Raw genomic sequence first — 20,000 nt, 5'->3', positions numbered from 1 at the left:
TTCTATCCACTCTATATATCTTTTTATATATTTTTCTTTGCATTCTTTTTAATATTTTTAGGTCGAAAAGCTCTCGCCAGTTCATACAACGCATTTCAAACCAGAGAATTCCGGACCTATTTTTCTCTCCATATCCCCGGATTGCTACTGCAAACTCTGAACGTCTTCATCTGGATCATAGCAGCTAGCTAACTACTCCTGGCTAACGTTTCCATCCCGGAGCAAGCACCAACTAGCCTGGAGCTAGCGCATGCTAGACCCATCTCCTGGCTAGGGCTCCAGGGCTACTCCTGAAGCCCAATCCTCGGCTACAATATCCGGACCCCTTCTACTGCCGGTACAGGGCACGGAACCCCGCCGATCCTTCACGACTGGAATACCGACAGAATCTGCCCGAGGCTCCCAACAGGCCCCTCAGGCGCGATGTCCCCTGAAGGCCCATTCTGCTAACGGCGGCCTGCTAGCTATCTATAGCATATTGGACAGTTAGCTGATCCATTGGCCAGTTTCTTGGACCACAATACCCATTTTGCCAATTGGACTTGGACCCTTCTGCTACTTGAAACCCTACTAATTCCACGACTGGTCTATCAACGTCACCGCACGAGGAGGCAAAAATAGACTTCCTCCCTTCGCGATGTCCCTCTAAGGCCCTTATGCTAGCTTGCTAGCCCCGGCCTGCTAACTGCTAGCTTGCTAGCCCCAGTCTGCTAACTGTCTCAATCGCCGTGTCCCCAGCCAGCCCAACCACTCACTGGACCCATACGATCACTTGGCTTTGCATGCCTCTCCCTAATATCAACATGCCTTGTCCATTACTGTCCTGGTTAGTGATTACTGTCTTATTTCACTGTAGAGCCTCTAACCCTGCTCAATATGCCTTAACCAACCATGTTGTTCCAGCTCCCACATATCCTATGACATCACCTGGTTTAAACGTCTCTAGAGACTATATCTCTCTCTTCATTACTCAATACCTAGGTCTACCTCCAATGTACTCTCTTCCTACCATACTTTTGTCCTTTGTCTGCATATTATGGCTTGAATCTATGCTATCGTGCCCAGAAACCTGCTCCCTTCACTCTCTGTTCCAAACGTGCTAGACGGCCAGTTCTGGTGATGTAGAGGTTAATCCAGGACCTGCAGTGCCTACCTCCACTCCTACTCCCCAGGTGCTCTCATTTGTTAACTTCTGTAACCACCAAAAACCCTGAAATGTCCATCCCTAACTATAACATTTTCCTCCAAGATAGAACTGCCAAAGGGGGCGGTGTTGCAATATACTGCAGAGATAGCCTGCAAAGTTCTGTCTTACCAAAACAATTCGAGCTTCTACTTCTAAAAATTAACCTTTACAGAAACAAGTCTCTCACCGTTGCCGCTTGCTATAGACCACCCTCTGCCCCCTGGACACCATATGTGAATTGATTGCCCCCCATCTATCTTCTGAGCTCGTGCTGCTAGGTGACCTAAACTGGGACATACTTACAGTGCCTTGCGAAAGTATTCGGCCCCCTTGAACTTTGCGACCTTTTGCCACATTTCAGGCTTCAAACATAAAGATATAAAACTGTATTTTTTTGTGAAGAATAAACAACAAGTGGGACACAATCATGAAGTGGAACGACATTTATTGGATATTTCAAACCTTTTTAACAAATCTAAAACTGAAAAATTGGGCGTGCAAAATTATTCAGCCCCCTTAAGTTAATACTTTGTAGCGCCACCTTTTGCTGCGATTACAGCTGTAAGTCGCTTGGGGTATGTCTCTATCAGTTTTGCACATCGAGAGACTGAAATTTTTTCCCATTCCTCCTTGCAAAACAGCTCGAGCTCAGTGAGGTTGGATGGAGAGCATTTGTGAACAGCAGTTTTCAGTTCTTTCCACAGATTCTCGATTGGATTCAGGTCTGGACTTTGACTTGGCCATTCTAACACCTGGATATGTTTATTTTTTAACCATTCCATTGTAGATTTTGCTTTATGTTTTGGATCATTGTCTTGTTGGAAGACAAATCTCCGTCCCAGTCTCAGGTCTTTTGCAGACTCCATCAGGTTTTCTTCCAGAATGGTCCTGTTTTTGGCTCCATCCATCTTCCCATCAATTTTAACCATCTTCCCTGTCCCTGCTGAAGAAAAGCAGGCCCAAACCATGATGCTGCCACCACTATGTTTGACAGTGGGGATGGTGTGTTCAGCTGTGTTGCTTTTACGCCAAACATAACGTTTTGCATTGTTGCCAAAAAGTTCAATTTTGGTTTCATCTGACCAGAGCACCTTCTTCCACATGTTTGGTGTGTCTCCCAGGTGGCTTGTGGCAAACTTTAAATGACACTTTTTATGGATATCTTTAAGAAATGGCTTTCTTCTTGCCACTCTTCCATAAAGGCCAGATTTGTGCAATATAAGACTGATTGTTGTCCTATGGACAGAGTCTCCCACCTCAGCTGTAGATCTCTGCAGTTCATCCAGAGTGATCATGGGCCTCTTGGCTGCATCTCTGATCAGTCTTCTCCTTGTATGAGCTGAAAGTTTAGAGGGACGGCCAGGTCTTGGTAGATTTGCAGTGGTCTGATACTCCTTCCATTTCAATAGTATCGCTTGCACAGTGCTCCTTGGGATGTTTAAAGCTTGGGAAATCTTTTTGTATCCAAATCCGGCTTTAAACTTCTTCACAACAGTATCTCGGACCTGCCTGGTGTGTTCCTTGTTCTTCATGATGCTCTCTGCGCTTTTAACGGACCTCTGAGACTATCACAGTGCAGGTGCATTTATACGGAGACTTGATTACACACAGGTGGATTGTATTTATCATCATTAGTCATTTAGGTCAACATTGGATCATTCAGAGATCCTCACTGAACTTCTGGAGAGAGTTTGCTGCACTGAAAGTAAAGGGGCTGAATAATTTTGCACGCCCAATTTTTCAGTTTTTGATTTGTTAAAAAAGTTTGAAATATCCAATAAATGTCGTTCCACTTCATGATTGTGTCCCAATTGTTGTTGATTCTTCACAAAAAAATACAGTTTTATATCTTTATGTTTGAAGCCTGAAATGTGGCAAAAGGTCGCAAAGTTCAAGGGGGCCGAATTCTTTCGCAAGGCACTGTAACACCCCGGCCATCCTACAATCTAAGCTTGATGTCCTCAATCTCACACAAATTATCAATGAACCACCAGGTACAACCCCAAATCTGTAAACACGGTGTCGTGTCTTTGGCTATGCCGGATTAAGTGATATGACATGCTATTCTATAAAATAATTTATCTGTAATTAATATTACCTGATTGAGCTAATCATGTAAATGTAATTAACTAGAGAGTCGGGGCACCACAAAATAATAATTATAGAGCCGTTATCTTCTGAATAAACTCTTAAAGACCTAGTTATATTTTACATCAATAGCAGTCAGTATTAATCGTCATCTTAATTCAGTCTCATCTGAAAGTTGTAAATTCTTGGTTATCTTCACGAACCCTGGCTAACAAGTTGAATCAGCAATACAAAATTGGGTTTAATTATTTATTTACCAAACTAATCACACAGAATTACACATACACATAATTAATTAACTTGATTACAAATTACTTCATAAAGGAAAACGTCCCTAGTGGGCGGAACAGATATGACAGCCGGGCTGGGTTTAAGTGAAAGAGCGGGAAGACTGAGGAACAAAGGGCGAAGCTGTGCTATCGTAAGTACAGTATCTTATGCATTCTAAATTACCCCCCATTTGGAAAAGGAAAATGCAATAAATATTTACTCTGAGCTGCGCTTCGGTAGGTTGGTGGTAGATGGAAGGCCGTGTTGCCAAACAGAGTCCTTTGAAGAATGTCTCTGGTGGTCAATTGGATACGTTGTAGTAACGTCGTTGTGTGATATACTCTGTCTGTTCCTTCCCAACCCTCGTTTGCATCTGCAGTTACTAACTCAACGGCTAGGAGGTATCACTTCTGTAGTGAATAAGAGTTCAAAGTTCATACCATTCGCAACCAAAGCTCACGCTGATGTTGTCTTATTTTTCTGTAGTTATTATCTGAACCATTCTGACATCGGACCGTCGTTCTCACATCCTCGGAACAGGAGGTTATATTGTCGTCAAGGCTTTATATAGGAAGGGAGAGGAGGGCGTGTTTAAAAAGTTTTATAGCCCATGTCCCTTCACAGGGGCGGGCCACTGATTGAGCAGAGCCCTATCTTATGAAAACCCAGATCTCACATTTTAGAAGCTAAAATCACATTTCATCCCAGCATGAATAATTTCATATTCAAACATTTAAATTGAACAACAATTCCATGTGAATCCGATAACTCTGATGTGTAGACTTTCCACTGTAGAGTTTATGTAATCTTATCATTGGTGAGAATGCCTCAGATGACAACCGAACTGACATCATATTCATTAAGTACCACCGCATATGTTCAATTGGTCGGATTACCAGAATATAGTTAATTTCCCCCCCACCTTCTGATGTTCCCAGAATCTCTATGTTAACCAAGGGTTTAGCAAATGTAACATCAGTAGGGTAGAGAGAGAAAAGGGGGGAAGAGGTATTTATGACTGTCATAAATCTACCTCCAGGCCAACGTCATGACAACGGGCACCCTCATAGATATCATCCTAACAAACTCGCCCTCCAAATACACCTCTGCTGTTTTCAACCAAGATCTCAGCGATCACTGCCTCATTTCCTGCATCCGTAATGGGTCTGCGGTCAAACGACCACCCCTCATCACTGTCAAACGCTCCCTAAAACACAGCGAACAGGCTTTTCTAATCGACCTGGCCGGGGTATCCTGGAATGACATTGACCTCATCCTGTCAGTAGAGGATGCCTGGCTATTCTTTAAAAGTGCCTTCCTCACCGTCTTAAATAAGCATGCTCCATTCAAAAAAATGTTGAACCAGGAATAGATATAGTCCTTGGTTCACTCCAGACCTGTCTGCCCTTGACCAGCACAAAAACCTCCTGCTGCGTTCTGCATTTGCATCGAATAGCCCCCGTGATATACAACTTTTCAGGGAAGTTAGGAACCAATATACACAGGCAGTTAGGAAAGCTAAGGCTAGCTTTTAAAAAACAGAAACTTGCATCCTGTAGTACAAACTCCAAAAAGTTCTGGGACACTGTAAAGTCCATGGAGAATAAGAGCACCTCCTCCCAGCTGCCCACTGCACTGAGGCTAGGAAACACTGTCAGTACCGATAAATCCACAATAATTGAGAATTTCAATAAGCATTTTTCTACGGCTGGCCATGCTCTCCACCTGGCTACCCCAACCCCGGTCAACAGCCCTGCGCTCCCCACAGCAACTCGCCCAAACCTCCCCCACTTCTCCTTTACCCAAATTCAGATAGCTGATGTTCTGAAAGAGCTGCAAAATCTGGACCCCTACAAATCAGCCGGGTTAGACAATCTGGATCCTCTCTTTCTAAAATTATCTGCCGAAATTGTTGCAACCCTATTACTAGCCTGTTTAACCTCTCTTTCGTATTGTCTGAGATTCCCAAAGATTGGAAAGCAGCTACTCAACAGGAGCAGTAGCCTGGTCTGAGTAGCAGTAGCCTGGTCTGAGTAGCAGTAGCCTGGTCCCAGGAGCAGTACAGTAGCCTGGTCTCAGTAGCAGTAGCCTGGTCATAGGAGCAGTATGGTAGCCTGGTCCCAGTAGGAGTAGCATGGTCTCAGTAGCAGTAGCCTGGTCCCAGTAGCAGTACAGTAGCCTGGTCCCAGCAGCGGTAACCTGGTCCCGGTAGCAGTAGCCTGGTCCCAGCAGCGGTATCCTGGTCCCAGTAGCAGTAGCCTGGTCCCAGCAGCGGTAACCTGGTCCCAGTAGCAGTAGCCATGTCCCAGCAGCGGTATCCTGGTCCCAGTAGCAGTAGCCTGGTCCCAGCAGCGGTAACCTGGTCCCAGTAGCAGTAGCCATGTCCCAGCAGCGGTAACTTGGTCCCAGGAGCAGTAGCCTTGTCCAAGCAGCGGTATCCTGGTCCCAGTAGCAGTAGCCTAGTCCCAGCAACGGTAGCCTGGTCCCAGTAGCAGTAGCCTGGTCCCAGCAGCGGTATCCTGATCCCAATAGCAGTAGCCTGGTCCCAGCAGCGGTATCCTGGTCCCAATAGCAGTAGCCTGGTCCCAGCAGCGGTATCCTGGTCCCAGTAGCAGTAGCCTGGTCCCAGTAGCAGTAGCCTGGTCTCAGTAGCAGTACAGTAGCCTGGTCCCAGCAGCGGTAGCCTTGTCCCAATAGCAGTAGACTGGTCCCAGTAGCAGTAGCCTGGTCCCAGTAGCAATAGCTTGGTCCCAGGAGCAGTACAGTAGCCTGGTCTCAGTAGCAGCAGCCTGGTGCCAGTAGCAGTAGCCTGGTCCCAGTAGCAGTAGCATGGTCCCAGTAGCAGTAACCTGGTCCCAGTAGCAGTACAGTAGCCTGGTCCCAGTAGCAGTAGCCTGGTCCCAGTAGCAGTAGCCTGCTCCCAGTAGAGGTAGCCTGGTACCAGTAGCGGTAGCCTGGTCTCAGTAACAGTACAGTAGCCTGGTCCCAGCAGCGGTAGCCTGGTCCCAGTAGCGGTAGCCTGGTCCCAGGAGCAGAACAGTAGCCTGGTCCCAGTAGCAGTAGCCTGGTCTCAGTAGCAGTAGCCTGGTCCCAGTAGCGGCAGCCTGGACCCAGTAGCGGCAGCCTGGTCCGAGTAGCAGTAGCCTGGTCCCAGGAGCAGTACAGTAGCCTGGTCTCAGTAGCAGTAGCCTGGTCTCAGTAGCGGTAGCCTGGTCCCAGTAGCGGCAGCCTGGTCCCAGTAGCGGCAGCCTGGTCCCAGTAGCGGCAGCCTGGTCCCAGTAGCAGTAGCCTGGTCCCAGGAGCAGTGCAGTAGCCTGGTCTCAGTAGCGGTAGCCTGGTACCAGTAGTGGTAGCCTGGTCTCAGTAACAGTACAGTAGCCTGGTCCCAGCAGCGGTAGCCTGGTCCCAGTAGCGGTAGCCTGGTCCCAGTAGCGGTAGCCTGGTCCCAGGAGCAGTACAGTAGCCTGGTCTCAGTAGCAGTAGCCTGGTCCCAGTAGCAGCAGCCTGGTACCATTAGCGGCAGCCTGGTCCCAGATCTGCTTGTACTTTTGCCTCGTCCATTGTCATTGTCAAGCTCAATAAAATGTTTTGCATTACAATTCCATAAAGAGTTGGCAAGAGAGCAGAAACAGACTGGCAGCCTGTGGGGTTTATGAGGAGAGACTTAAGGCTGGCACCCAGGCTATATTTAAGAGATTAGAAACAGACTGGCACCCAGGCTATATTAATTAAATAGACTAGAAACAGACTGGCAGCCTGTGGGGTTTATGAGGAGAGGCTTAGGGCTGGCACCCAGGCTATATTAAATAGATTAGAAACAGACTGGCACCCAGGCTATATTAAAGAGACTAGAAACAGACTGGCAGCCTATGGGGTTCATGAAGAGAGGCTTAGGGCTGGCACCCAGGCTATATTAAAAAGAGACTAGAAACATACTGGCACCCAGGCTATGTTAAAGAGACTAGAAACAGACTGGCACCCAGACTATATTAGACTAGAAACAGATTGGCAGCCTATGTGGTTTATGAAGAGGCTTAGGGCTGGCACCCAGGCTATATTAAAGAGACTAGAAACATACGGGCACCCAGGCTATATTAAAGAGACTAGAAACAGACTGGCACACAAGCTATATTAATGAGACTAGAAACAGACTGGCACCTAGGCTATATTAAAGAGACTAGAAACATAATGGCACCCAGGCTATATTAAAGAGACTAGAAACAGACTGGCACCTAGGCTATATTAAAGAGACTGGCAGCCTGTGGGGTTTATGAGGAGGCGCTTAGGGCTGGCACCCAGGCTATATTAGACTAGAAACAGACTGGCACCCAGGCTGTGTTAAAAAGACTAGAAATAGACTGGCACCCAGGCTATATTACAGAGACTAGAAACAGACTGGCACCCAGGCTATATTAAAGAGACTAGAAACAGACTGGCACCCAGGCTATATTAAAGAGACTAGAAACAGACTGGCACCCAGGCTATATTAAAGAGACTAGAAATAGACTGGCACCCAGGCTATATTAAAGAGACTAGAAACAGACTGGCTCCCAGGCTATGTTAAAGAGACAATAAACAGACTGGCAGCCAGGCTATATTAAAGAGACTAGAAACATACTGGCACCCAGGCTATATTAAAGAGACTAGAAACAGACTGGCACCTAGGCTATATTAAAGAGACTAGAAAGAGACTGGCAGCCTGTGGGGTTTATGAGGAGAGGATTAGGGCTGGCACCCAGGCTATATTAAAGAGACTAGAAAGAGACTGGCAGCCAGACTATATTAATGAGACTAGAAAGAGACTGGCACCCAGGCTATATTAAAGAGACTAGAAACAGACTGGCACCTAGGCTATATTAAAGAGACTAGAAAGAGACTGGCAGCCTGTGGGGTTTATGAGGAGAGGATTAGGGCTGGCACCCAGGCTATATTAAAGAGACTAGAAAGAGACTGGCAGCCAGGCTATATTAATGAGACTAGATACAGACTGGCACCCAGGCTATGTTACAGAGACTAGAAACACACTGGCACCCAGGCTATATTAAAGAGACTAGAAACAGACTGGCACCCAGGCTATATTAAAGAGACTAGAAACAGGCTGGCACCCAGGCTACATTAAAGAGACTAGAAACAGACTGGCACCCATGCTATGTTAAAGAGACTAGAAACAGACTGGCACCCAGGCTATATTAGACTAGAAACAGACTGGCACCCAGGCTATATTAGACTAGAAACAGACTGGCACCCAGGCTATGTTAAAGAGACTAGAAACAGACTGTCACCCAGGCTATATTAAAGAGACTAGAAACAGACTGGCACCCAGGCTATATTAAAGAGACTAGAAACAGACTGGCAGCCAGGCTATATTAAAGAGACTAGAAACAGACTGGCACCCAGGCTATGTTAAAGAGACTAGAAACAAACTGGCACCTAGGCTATATTAGACTAGAAACAGACTGGCACCCAGGCTATGTTAAAGAGACTAGAAACAGACTGTCACCCAGGCTATATTAAAGAGACTAGAAACAGACTGGCACCCAGGCTATATTAAAGACTAGAAAGAGACTGGCAGCCAGGCTATATTAAAGAGACTAGAAACATACTGGCACCCAGGCTATATTAAAGAGACTAGAAAGAGACTGGCACCCAGGCTACATTAAAGAGACTAGAAACAGACTGGCAGCTTATGGTGTTTATGAAGAGAGGATCAGTGCTGTTTTCCCCCCCCCAGTAGCAGCAGAAATAGTGACTGACACCAGCCAGTCAGCCCTTTAATGAGGTCTGGAAATACTCAGGTGTAAAATGGCCTGGGGCCCTCTCTCTGATCTACCAGACTTATCAGGAAGACCTGGCAACTGGAGACGTGTTCTCTTCTCTCCTCCTCCCGTCCTCCTTTTTCTCTCCTCCCCTGGGTTAGCCTGTCTCCCAGGCAAACAAACACACACAGGCACACACCAACCCGAGACTTTATCAGCCAGTCTCAAAACCTTCCATAAAGCAGGGCTTGGATTTGCAGGGTGGTCTTCAGCAAGACTGCAGTGTTCACCAGTATAGTAACCTACAGTATGTATAAATGCGGGCTGTGGAACTGTAGTCGTCACGGTGACGCAACAGCGTTACTCATTTCTCTGAAGGAGAGATTTTCTCTACTCTTATTTGAATATCATGCTGTCACTGTCACTTAACCACTCAAGCTTAACATTGTTGTCACCTATCGCCCACCAGGTGCCCTTGGAGAGTTCCTCAACATCTTCATAAGCTAATTTCCTGACAATGGCTCACCGCTCTTCTGAGCGAAAATGGAAAACTAAATTTCTGTAAGTCTCATCATCCTTCCACTCCCTACTCGCTACCTTCTCGTCCTCTGTATCCGCTGCCGAAGACACTTTCTAACCCTAGGAAACTGTTTTCCCACCTTCTCCTCCCTCTTCATTCCTCCACCCCCCCCCCCCTCCTCCTTCCTCTCTGCTGATGACTTTGTCAACCACTTTGAAAAGAAGGTTGATGACATCCGCTTCTCATTCACTCAGCATATTGAGTCCACTGGTCTCATTCACTCAGCCTATTGAGTCCACTGGTCTCATTCACTCAGCATATTGAGTCCACTGGTCTCATTCACTCAGCATATTGAGTCCACTGGTCCCACTCAGCCTATTGAGTCCACTGGTCTCATTCACTCAGCCTATTGAGTCCACTGGTCTCCTTCACTCAGCCTATTGAGTCCACTGGTCCCACTCATTCACTCAGCCTATTGAGTCCACTGGTCTCATTCACTCAGCCTATTGAGTCCACTGGTCTCATTCACTCAGCCTATTGAGTCCACTGGTCCCACTCATTCACTCAGCCTATTGAGTCCACTGGTCCTACTCATTCACTCAGCATATTGAGTCCACTGGTCTCATTCACTCAGCATATTGAGTCCACTGGTCCCACTCATTCACTCAGCCTATTGAGTCCACTGGTCCTACTCATTCACTCAGCCTATTGAGTCCACTGGTCCTACTCATTCACTCAGCCTATTGAGTCCACTGGTCCCACTCATTCACTCAGCCTATTGAGTCCACTGGTCCTACTCATTCACTCAGCCTATTGAGTCCACTGGTCCTACTCATTCACTCAGCCTATTGAGTCCACTGGTCCCACTCATTCACTCAGCCTATTGAGTCCACTGGTCCTACTCATTCACTCAGCCTATTCAGTCCACTGGTCCCACTCATTCACTCAGCCTATTGAGTCCACTGGTCCCACTCATTCACTCAGCCTATTGAGTCCACTGGTCCCACTCATTCACTCAGCCTATTGAGTCCACTGGTCCCCCTCATTCACTCAGCCTATTCAGTCCACTGGTCCCCCTCATTCACTCAGCATATTGAGTCCACTGGTCTCATGCACTCAGCATATTGAGTCCACTGGTCTCATTCACTCAGCCTATTGAGTCCACTGGTCTCATTCACTCAGCATATTAAGTCCACTGGTCTCATTCACTCAGCATATTGAGTCCACTGGTCTCATTCACTCAGCATATTGAGTCCACTGGTCTCATTCACTCAGCATATTGAGTCCACTGGTCTCATTCACTCAGCATATTAAGTCCACTGGTCTCATTCACTCAGCATATTGAGTCCACTGGTCTCATTCACTCAGCAAATTAAGTCCACTGGTCTCATTCACTCAGCATATTAAGTCCACTGGTCTCATTCACTCAGCATATTGAGTCCACTGGTCTCATTCACTCAGCATATTGAGTCCACTAGTCTCATTCACTCAGCATATTGAGTCCACTGGTCTCACTCACTCAGAACTAACCTACGCCATGACCTCGTTCTTCCCTCTCTCTCTCTCCAGTTAAAATCCTGCGACCAGTGAAGTCTGGCCGCCCAACAACCTGCCCGCTAGGCCCCACCCCCTCCTCCAGACCATCTCTGGAGACCTTCTCCCATTCCTCACATCCTTCATCCCTGCCCGCTAGGCCCCACCCCCTCCTCCAGACCATCTCTGGAGACCTTCTCCCATTCCTCACATCCTTCATCCCTGCCCGCTAGGCCCCACCCCCTCCTCCAGACCATCTCTGGAGACCTTCTCCCATATTCCTCACATCCTTCATCCCTGACCACTGGCTGCATCCCTCTGACTTCAAAATGGCCTTCTAGTCGCTCTCCTCCTCAAGAAACCAACACTCAACTGCTCTGACGTCAAACTACAGTCCGGTATCCCATCTTTCTTTTCTTTTCAAAATACTTGAGCTGGATGTCTCTGACCAACTCTCTCACTATCTGTCTCAGAACGATCTTGTTGACCCTAACCAGTCTGGCTTCAAGATGAGTCACTCAACCGAGACTGCTTTTCTCTGTGTCACGGAGGATCTGCGAACTGCCAAAGTTGACTCTCTCTCCTCTGTTCTCATCCTCCTAGATCTATCCTCTGCCTTTGACACCGTGAACCATCAGATCCTTCTCTCCACTCGCTCAGGGCTGGGCGTCTCAGGCTCTGCCTCCTCTCCACCCTCTCAGGGCTGGGCGTCTCAGGCTCTGCCTCCTCTCTACCCTCTCAGGGCTGGGCGTCTCAGGCTCTGCCTCCTCTCCACCCTCTCAGTGCTGGGCGTCTCAGGCTCTGCCTCCTCTCCACCCTCTCAGGGCTGGGCGTCTCAGGCTCTGCCTCCTCTCTACCCTCTCAGGGCTGGGCGTCTCAGGCTCTGCCTCCTCTCCACCCTCTCAGTGCTGGGCGTCTCAGGCTCTGCACACTCTTGGATTGCATCCTACTCCTCCTTGATGTGGAGAGGATTTGTGTCTTGTCTTCCAGTGTTTTGTCTATCGTTAACTTTCATTGTGAGCTGAGTTCAGTTCTACAAGAGAGACAGACCTCCCTTCCTCTCTCTCTCTCTCCTGGGCACTAATTGCCTTTCCAAAAATAGAGAGAGAGTAATTAATCATCTTAATTCCACAACAGCAGCACATTTACATATAACAAACCAATAAGCTGCAAAGCTCTCTAAGCTTCACAGCCAGACAGGACGGGTCACCAGGTTATTTCACTGAAAAACGCCTTGGTAACCGGCCGTGACCGGGAGTCCCACAGGGATTGGTCCAGCGTCGTTCGGGTTAGGGGAGGGTGTGGCCGGGGGAGGGTGTGGCCGGGGGGGCGGAGCTTTACTTGGCTCATTGTGGCAGGTGCCTGCAGGTTGACTTCAGTCGTCAGTCCGAACGGTGTTTCCTCCGACTCATTGATGCAGCAGGCTTCGGGGGGGTTAAGCGAGCGGGTGGTTAAGAGGCGCGGTTTTGGCGTGTCATGTTTCGGAGGACGTATGACTCGACGTTCGCCTCTCCCGAACCCGTTGAGGAGTTGCAGCGATGAGACAAGATTGTAAATCACGAAATTGGGGAGAAAAAGGGGATGGTGGGGGGGGGGGGTAAAGCAATGTATTTAGGTGTCAGCAGATGTGTTGAAAACAGTGAATGTGGCTAATCTTTATTAGGATTTATCCATTAATGTAACATGTTAATAGATATCACACTAATCAGAATGACCGTATTAGACTTGAATCTTAAACAGCAACATATCCCCCATAGCAACACATTTCTGGATGTGAAGGACTATATATAAAGTACATACTCTTGTCATAGATTAAAGAACTTAGAGAATGACTGCTAACCGTGAGATGATATATCTGGTTCAACGAGACTAATAAATTGGATATATAGACAATACATTGTGCATTACTGAGGTGTTGGGAGTGTTTTATGAACTTTCCAGCATTGTGTTACTGTGTTGTGTAAATGGTTAGAGTAATCTGTAGGCCACAAATTGTTACTATGAATGGAACTGGTTTAAACTGGTTGGCTACGGTATCTAAGTCATACACACGGAGGAAATTTAAATAACTGGAAATTATTGGAGGAGGACAAGACTTGCAACAAAACCCTCAGAGGAAATCTAGAACAGCCAAAGACAAAAGCTGTTTAACAATAAATTAACGATGGTGAGACCAAACAATGATTTAAAACACGTTGTAATGACCAGGTGACAAGGATTTTGTTTTACATTTCAATAATTGCGTGTGCAATTTTACCCTGCACGGTCGTACTTTGATCACAGTTCAACGGAGGCTGCAGAGAGATAACGATTTCATCCCGTAACACTTTCTGTAGTTTTCGCCCCCACAAAATAAGGTGATTACAGAGAACAAGAGCGACTGTTCGGAGAGCACTAGTACCCTACACGGACGTACTTTGATCACAGTTCAACGGAGGCTGCAGAGAGATAACGATTTCATCCCGTAACACTTTGACACACTGATGAGTTATCGCTTTTAAAAGATAAACGGTGACAAGAGTCCAAATCGAACATGAACGGACGGGTGTGTTTCAGGTTCAGGGTGAATCACGGATCCACAGAACCCTGGAGAGAAGAGGCTGTCTGTGCACTGATCATACCCCCAGATAGGAGTGCACAGAGCTGGATAGAGGATGGTGGTGATGACCCCTCTTCACAGCACAGAAAGATCGGGTCAGGTGTCCAGTGCTGACGCTCCAGAATGACAGTCATTAGGCCAGAGGTGTCATGGGAATGACATGACATTAGATGAAAATCATCATGTTGAGAGTGTCCTTCCTTTTGGACTGGCAGCTCAAACACCTCTTTATAATATTGAAGTGTGTGTGTGTGTGTGTGTGTGTGTGTGTGTGTGTGTGTGTGTGTGTGTGTGTGTGTGTGTGTGTGTGTGTGTGTGTGTGTGTGTGTGTGTGTGTGGTTCAGTTAGCTGATCTTTGGGTCTGGGAGGCAGACTGTGTTCACACTCTTAATTAAGAAAATTGATCGTACTCAACATGTCGGCCCAGTGTTTCTAAGTAAACCCTAAGTCACACAATCAATCACTGTTTTTTTATGAAATGGAGAATGAGCTGAATTTGAACCTGTTTAATGATGGTTAAATGATGATTAAATTATTGCTACATTTTAAGCACATGCACTATTCCGTTGTAGTCATTCTTAAAGTAGTATCTCGTGGACAGACTACGTAAACAGCATCTGACCAAATTACGTGAGATTCTAGTTCAGTAAAAACGCTAGTAGCCAGGCAGCTTGGGTAAATCCAAGGATCAATGATTGTTGACATCCCTGGATCAGATCCTCTAGTGGGAATGTGTTTATTTAAGTAGTCTCAGTGTGGAGATCAATAGGCTACGGTGTCATTCACATTGTCCTCGTGGGAGCAGTCTAAACGACTGGTCTATACGATCTGCAGCTCGTGGCTGTCTGAGAGTCCACAGCTGGCCTTGTGTTCATTGAAGAGCTTGACCAGGGATTCCATATAGAGGCCATGATAATGGTCCACCTCCTCCTGAGTGGGAGAAGGCCTCTTTGGCACTGGGATAGGACTACCCACTACAGTGGTGACCGGGCAGCGGTAAGGCATCCAGAACCAGCGTTCACCTACAAACAGACATGGGGAAAAGCTCATGATTTTCTTAAAGAGTTGCTGGAACCTCCAGCCCACACTGCCCTCTGAGAAGATCACCTGGCGGAAAATATTGTTCTCCCCATACGAGTAGACGGGCACCAGGTTAGCCCCAAACTCCAGGGCCACCCGGACGAAGCCTTTCCTCTGCTTCATAACCACAGTGTTGACCCCAGGCAGGCTCAACAGCGACTCAGCAGCGCCCCCTATCACTATCACCAGCGCATTGCCTTGTCCACTATGAGACAGAAGGTGCTTTAGACTGGGCTTGCTGACGGGACAACAACCTGTGGCCATGACATATTCCCTGTAGAGGGGGATCTTGAAGAGACCCCCCAGGATGCAGAGGCAGGAGCGCACCCCAGGAAAGAGGTCCATAAATCCACAGGCCTCGGTGCTAAACGAGGCAAAGGCTCCGATACTCAACACCCCATGAGGATGACACCCTAAGATGTAGTTCTCGTTCGGGTTCAACTCCGCCGTCTTCACTAACTTCATGGGGAAGTAGTCCCTAACGCGATTCCACACTTTCCAGTTTCTCACAAAAGAACTTCTCCTGCCTCCTCTTTCAGGTGTGTGCCAGTCCGTCAACTGCCAGATGAGGTAGAGAACAGGCAGCGGCCACAGAGAAGTCAACAGAAGGTACACCATCAATCCAATACAAACCGGACCTAACAGGAGGAAGCTCCATATCCACTGCAGAACACTGATATTCTCCAGGAACTCTGTCCTTTGAGTTTTCACCAGCTTCATCCCTGAAACCGTTTCTGTAGTTTTCGCCCCCACAAAATAAGGTGATTACAGAGAACAAGAGCGACTGTTCGGAGAGCACTAGTACCCTACACGGACGTACTTTGATCACAGTTCAACGGAGGCTGCAGAGAGATAACGATTTCATCCCGTAACACTTTGACACACTGATGAGTTATCGCTTTTAAAAGATAAACGGTGACAAGAGTCCAAATCGAACATGAGCGGACGGGTGTGTTTCAGGTTCAAGGTGAATCACGGATCCACAGAACCCTGGAGAGAAGAGGCTGTCTGTGCACTGATCATACCCCCAGATAGGAGTGCACAGAGCTGGATACAGGATGATGGTGATGACCCCTCTTCACAGAACAGAAAGATCGGGTCAGGTGTCCAGTGCTGACTCTCCAGAATGACAGTCATTAGGCCAGAGGTGTCATGGGAATGACAAGACATTAGATGAAAATCATCATGTGTGTGCAACAGTTCTTGTGTGTGTGTGTGTGTGTGGGGCGGGGGGGGGGGGGGGGGGGGTCAGAGGTTAAGATTTATTACTGGGCAGGGAACCAGGGGAGAGGGGAATGTTTTTCACATTCAGGGTAACCATAGCTACTACCTCTGCTTAACTTCAAGGGCTGTGAAGTCAAGGCCACCAGACACATTGGAGCTGACCGCTTAAAATAGAGCAAATAACAGACCGCGACTGGTGTGGCTAAACAGACCGATCCAGTGTCTATCACCATCCTTTTCTGCTGTCTGACTCTAGAGAGAAGGCAAGACCAGAGAGTCAACAGAATTCTGACATCACTGAAGAGTCACACACCATTCTATTGTCCTTGATTCAGACAGAGCCTTGGGGTTCACACGACATTCTATTGTCCTTGATTCAGAGACAAAGCCTTGGGGTTCACACGACATTCTATTGTCCTTGATTCAGAGATATAGCCTTGGGGTTCACATGCCATTCTATTGTCCTTGATTCAGAGATATAGCCTTGGGGTCACACGCCATTCTATTGTCCTTGACTCAGAGACACAGCCTTGGGGGTCATGCTTGTTGCTTTCATTAAGACACTGTTGCCATGGAGATGCTGCTTATCCCTTATCTAGCTCCAGTCTTTTAGAAAGAGAAAGGAATAGAGGGAAAGAGGAGAAAAACTGGGGCGAGGGGGTGGAAGAAAGAGAGAGGAGCCTTATCTGAAACGTATCTAAAATTTAAATGAATAACCTACAGTCAACTCTCTTTTGTATTTTTCTGCCTTAAAAGCATTATGTGGATCCTTAACACACACAGGCGCACACGCAAACATGCACGCACACACACACACACACACGTATAACATGTGAAGTGTGCAATACAACTGCATCAGTCATTCTTAGCAGTTATTATGATATTACATAGTGTGTGTGTATGTAGTTGAAGTGGCTTCTTCCTTGCTGAACGGCCTTTCAGATTATGTCGATATAGGACTCGTTTTACTGTGGATATAGATACCTTTGTACCTGTTTCCTCCAGCATCTTCACATGGTCCTTTGCTGTTGTTCTGTGATTTGCACTTTTCGCACCAAAGTATGTTTATCTCTAGGAGACAGAACGCGTCTCCTTCCTGAGCGGTATGACGCCTGCGTGGTCCCATGGTGTTTATACTTGTTTGTACAGACGAACGTGGTACCTTCAGGTGTTTGGAAATTGCTCCCAAGGATGAACCAGACGTGTGGAGGTCCACAATGTTTTTTCTGAGGTCTTGGCTGATTTCTTTATATTTCCCCATGATGTCAAGCAAAGAGGCACTGAGTTTGAAGGTAGGCCTTGAAATACATCCACAGGTACACCTCCAATTGACTCAAATTATGTCAATTAGCCTATCAGAAGCTTCTAAAGCCATGACATAATTTTCCAGAATTTTCCAAGCTGTTAAAAGGCACAGTCAACTTAGTGTATGTAAACTTCTGACACACTGAAATTGTGATACAGTGAATTATAAGTGAAATAATCTGCCTGTGAACAATTGTTGGAAAAATTACTTGTGTCATGCACAAAGTAGATGTCCTAACCGACTTGCCAAAACTGTATAACACACACTGTATAACACACACACACACACACACACACACACACACATTAATACATACATACATACATACATACATACATATATATACACACACAAACATATACAGTTAAATTGTCCGTTGAACTCCAAGACAGGATTGGCAGTCAGGCCAAACTGAGCAAACGGGGGAGAAGGCCTTAGTTAGGGAGGTGGCAGAGCTCTATAGTTCCTCTGTGGAGATGAGAACCTTTCAGAAGGACAACAATCTCTGCAGCAATCCACCAATCAGCCCTTTATGGTAGCGTGGCCAGACGGAAGCCACTCCTCAGTAAAAGGCACATGACAGCCCGCTTGGAGTTTGCCAAAAGGCACCTAAAGTCTCTCTGACCATGAGAAACAAGATTCTCTGGTCTGATGAAACCAAGATTGAACTCTTTGGCCTGAATTCCAAGCGTCACGTCTGGAGGAAACATGGCATCATCCCTACAGTGAAGCATGGTGGTGGCAGCATCCCTACGGTGAAGAGTGGTGGTGGCAGCATCCCTACGTTGAAGCATGGTGGTGGCAGCATCATGCTGTGGGAATGTATTTCAGCTGCAGGGACTGGGAGACTAGTCAGGATCGAGGCAAAGGTGAGCAAACAGAGCAAAGTACAGACAGATCCTTGATGAAAACCTGCTCCGGACCTCAGACTGGGGCGAAGGTTCACCTTCCAGCAGGACAACGGCCCTAAGCGCACAGCCAAGACAATGCAGGAGTGGCTTTGGGACAAGTCTCTGAATGTCCTTTACATGCCGAACAGACACGTCGCGTGCGCAAGTGTCGCAAAATACATTTAGAAATCCATGTTATTGGACGTCTGCGATGCCATGGGCTAAAATAGATTACATTTGCAAATTAGCTAGCAACAGCAAGCTAGCTATCTTAAGTGCCATACATGTTTAATGCTTTTGACCGGTCCCAAAATTAATGTCATTGGTTCAGAGCTTGTTTTGATATTTTAACCTCCGTGTCGTGATCGCGTTTGGTGTAGGGGGACAAAATAAATGTATTCACGATGGCGCACGATGGCGCATGCGCGCAGCCGGTCTGGGTTCCGTGTTAGTGGCCCAGCCAGAACCCAGACTTCAACCCGATTAAAACATCTTTGGAGAGACCTGAAAATAGCTGTGCAGCAATGCTACCCATCCAACCTGACAGAGCTTGAGAGGATCTGCAGAAAATAATGGGAGAAACTCCCCAAATACAGGTGTGGCAAGCTTGTAATGTCATACCCAAGAAGACTTGAGGCTGTAATCGTTACCAAAGGTGCTTCACCAAAGTGCTGAGTAAAGGGTCTGAATACTTATGTAAATGTGATATCTCAGTTTTATCATTATTTTCTATAAATTCGCAAAACAGTCCTAAAAAACAGTTTTTTGCTTTGTCATTATGGGTTATTGATGTAGATTGATGAGGAAAATAAGGCTGTAACGTAACTAAATGTGTAAAAAAGTCAAGGTGTCTGAATACTTTTCAAAAACACTGTACACGTAGGTACAGTAGGGGTAAAAGTGACTAGGCAATCAGGATAGATAGTAAACAGAGTAGCAGCAGTGTATGTGATGAGTGTGAAATCAAAATAAAATAAACACATATTTGTCACATGCGCCCTTTGCCTACTTATGGGAACCAACAGTTCAACGGTTCAAGAAATAGAGTTAAAAAAATATTTACTAAATATGCAAAAAAATATATTTTAATTTTTTATTTTTACCCCCTTTTTCTCCCCAATTTCGTGGTATCCAGTTGTTAGTAATTACTATCTCATCGCTCCCGTACGGGCGAAACACATCCCAACCAAGCCACACTGCTTCTTAACACAGCGCACCTCCAACCCGGAAGCCAGCCGCACCAATGTTGTTGGAGGAAACACAATGCACCTGGCCACCTTGGTTAGCGCACACTGCGCCCGGCCCGCCACAGGAGTCGCTGGTGCGCGATGAGACAAGGATATCCCTACCGGCTATCCCTACCGGCTAAACACTCCCTAACCCGGACGACGGTAGGCCAATTGTGCGTCACCCCACGGACCTCCCGGTCGCGGCCGGCTGCGACAGAGCCTGGGCGCGAACCCAGAGTCTCTGGTGGCACAGCTAGCGCTGCGATGCAGTGCCCTAGACCATAGTGTTGAGCATTGTGGGCACTACGGTGTTGAACGC

The 20,000-nt window shown here is 46.9% G+C and overlaps 1 protein-coding gene and 1 pseudogene across 3 annotated transcripts in view; both read right to left on the bottom strand.

Moving 5' to 3' along the window:
• The window catches only part of LOC139385891 (syntaxin-1A-like), a 198,912-nt gene that overhangs the window by 82,185 nt on the left and 96,727 nt on the right, over nucleotides 1-20,000 (bottom strand). The window lies entirely within an intron of this gene.
• On the bottom strand, nucleotides 13,533-19,455 carry LOC139386151 (diacylglycerol O-acyltransferase 2 pseudogene; annotated as a pseudogene).

The sequence above is a fragment of the Oncorhynchus clarkii genome, chromosome 27, assembly GCF_045791955.1.
Source record: "Oncorhynchus clarkii lewisi isolate Uvic-CL-2024 chromosome 27, UVic_Ocla_1.0, whole genome shotgun sequence".
In the NCBI taxonomy this organism is placed as follows: domain Eukaryota; kingdom Metazoa; phylum Chordata; class Actinopteri; order Salmoniformes; family Salmonidae; genus Oncorhynchus; species Oncorhynchus clarkii.
Note: the sequence above shows the minus strand (reverse complement) of the source record. Positions and strands in the feature narration are given on the sequence as shown.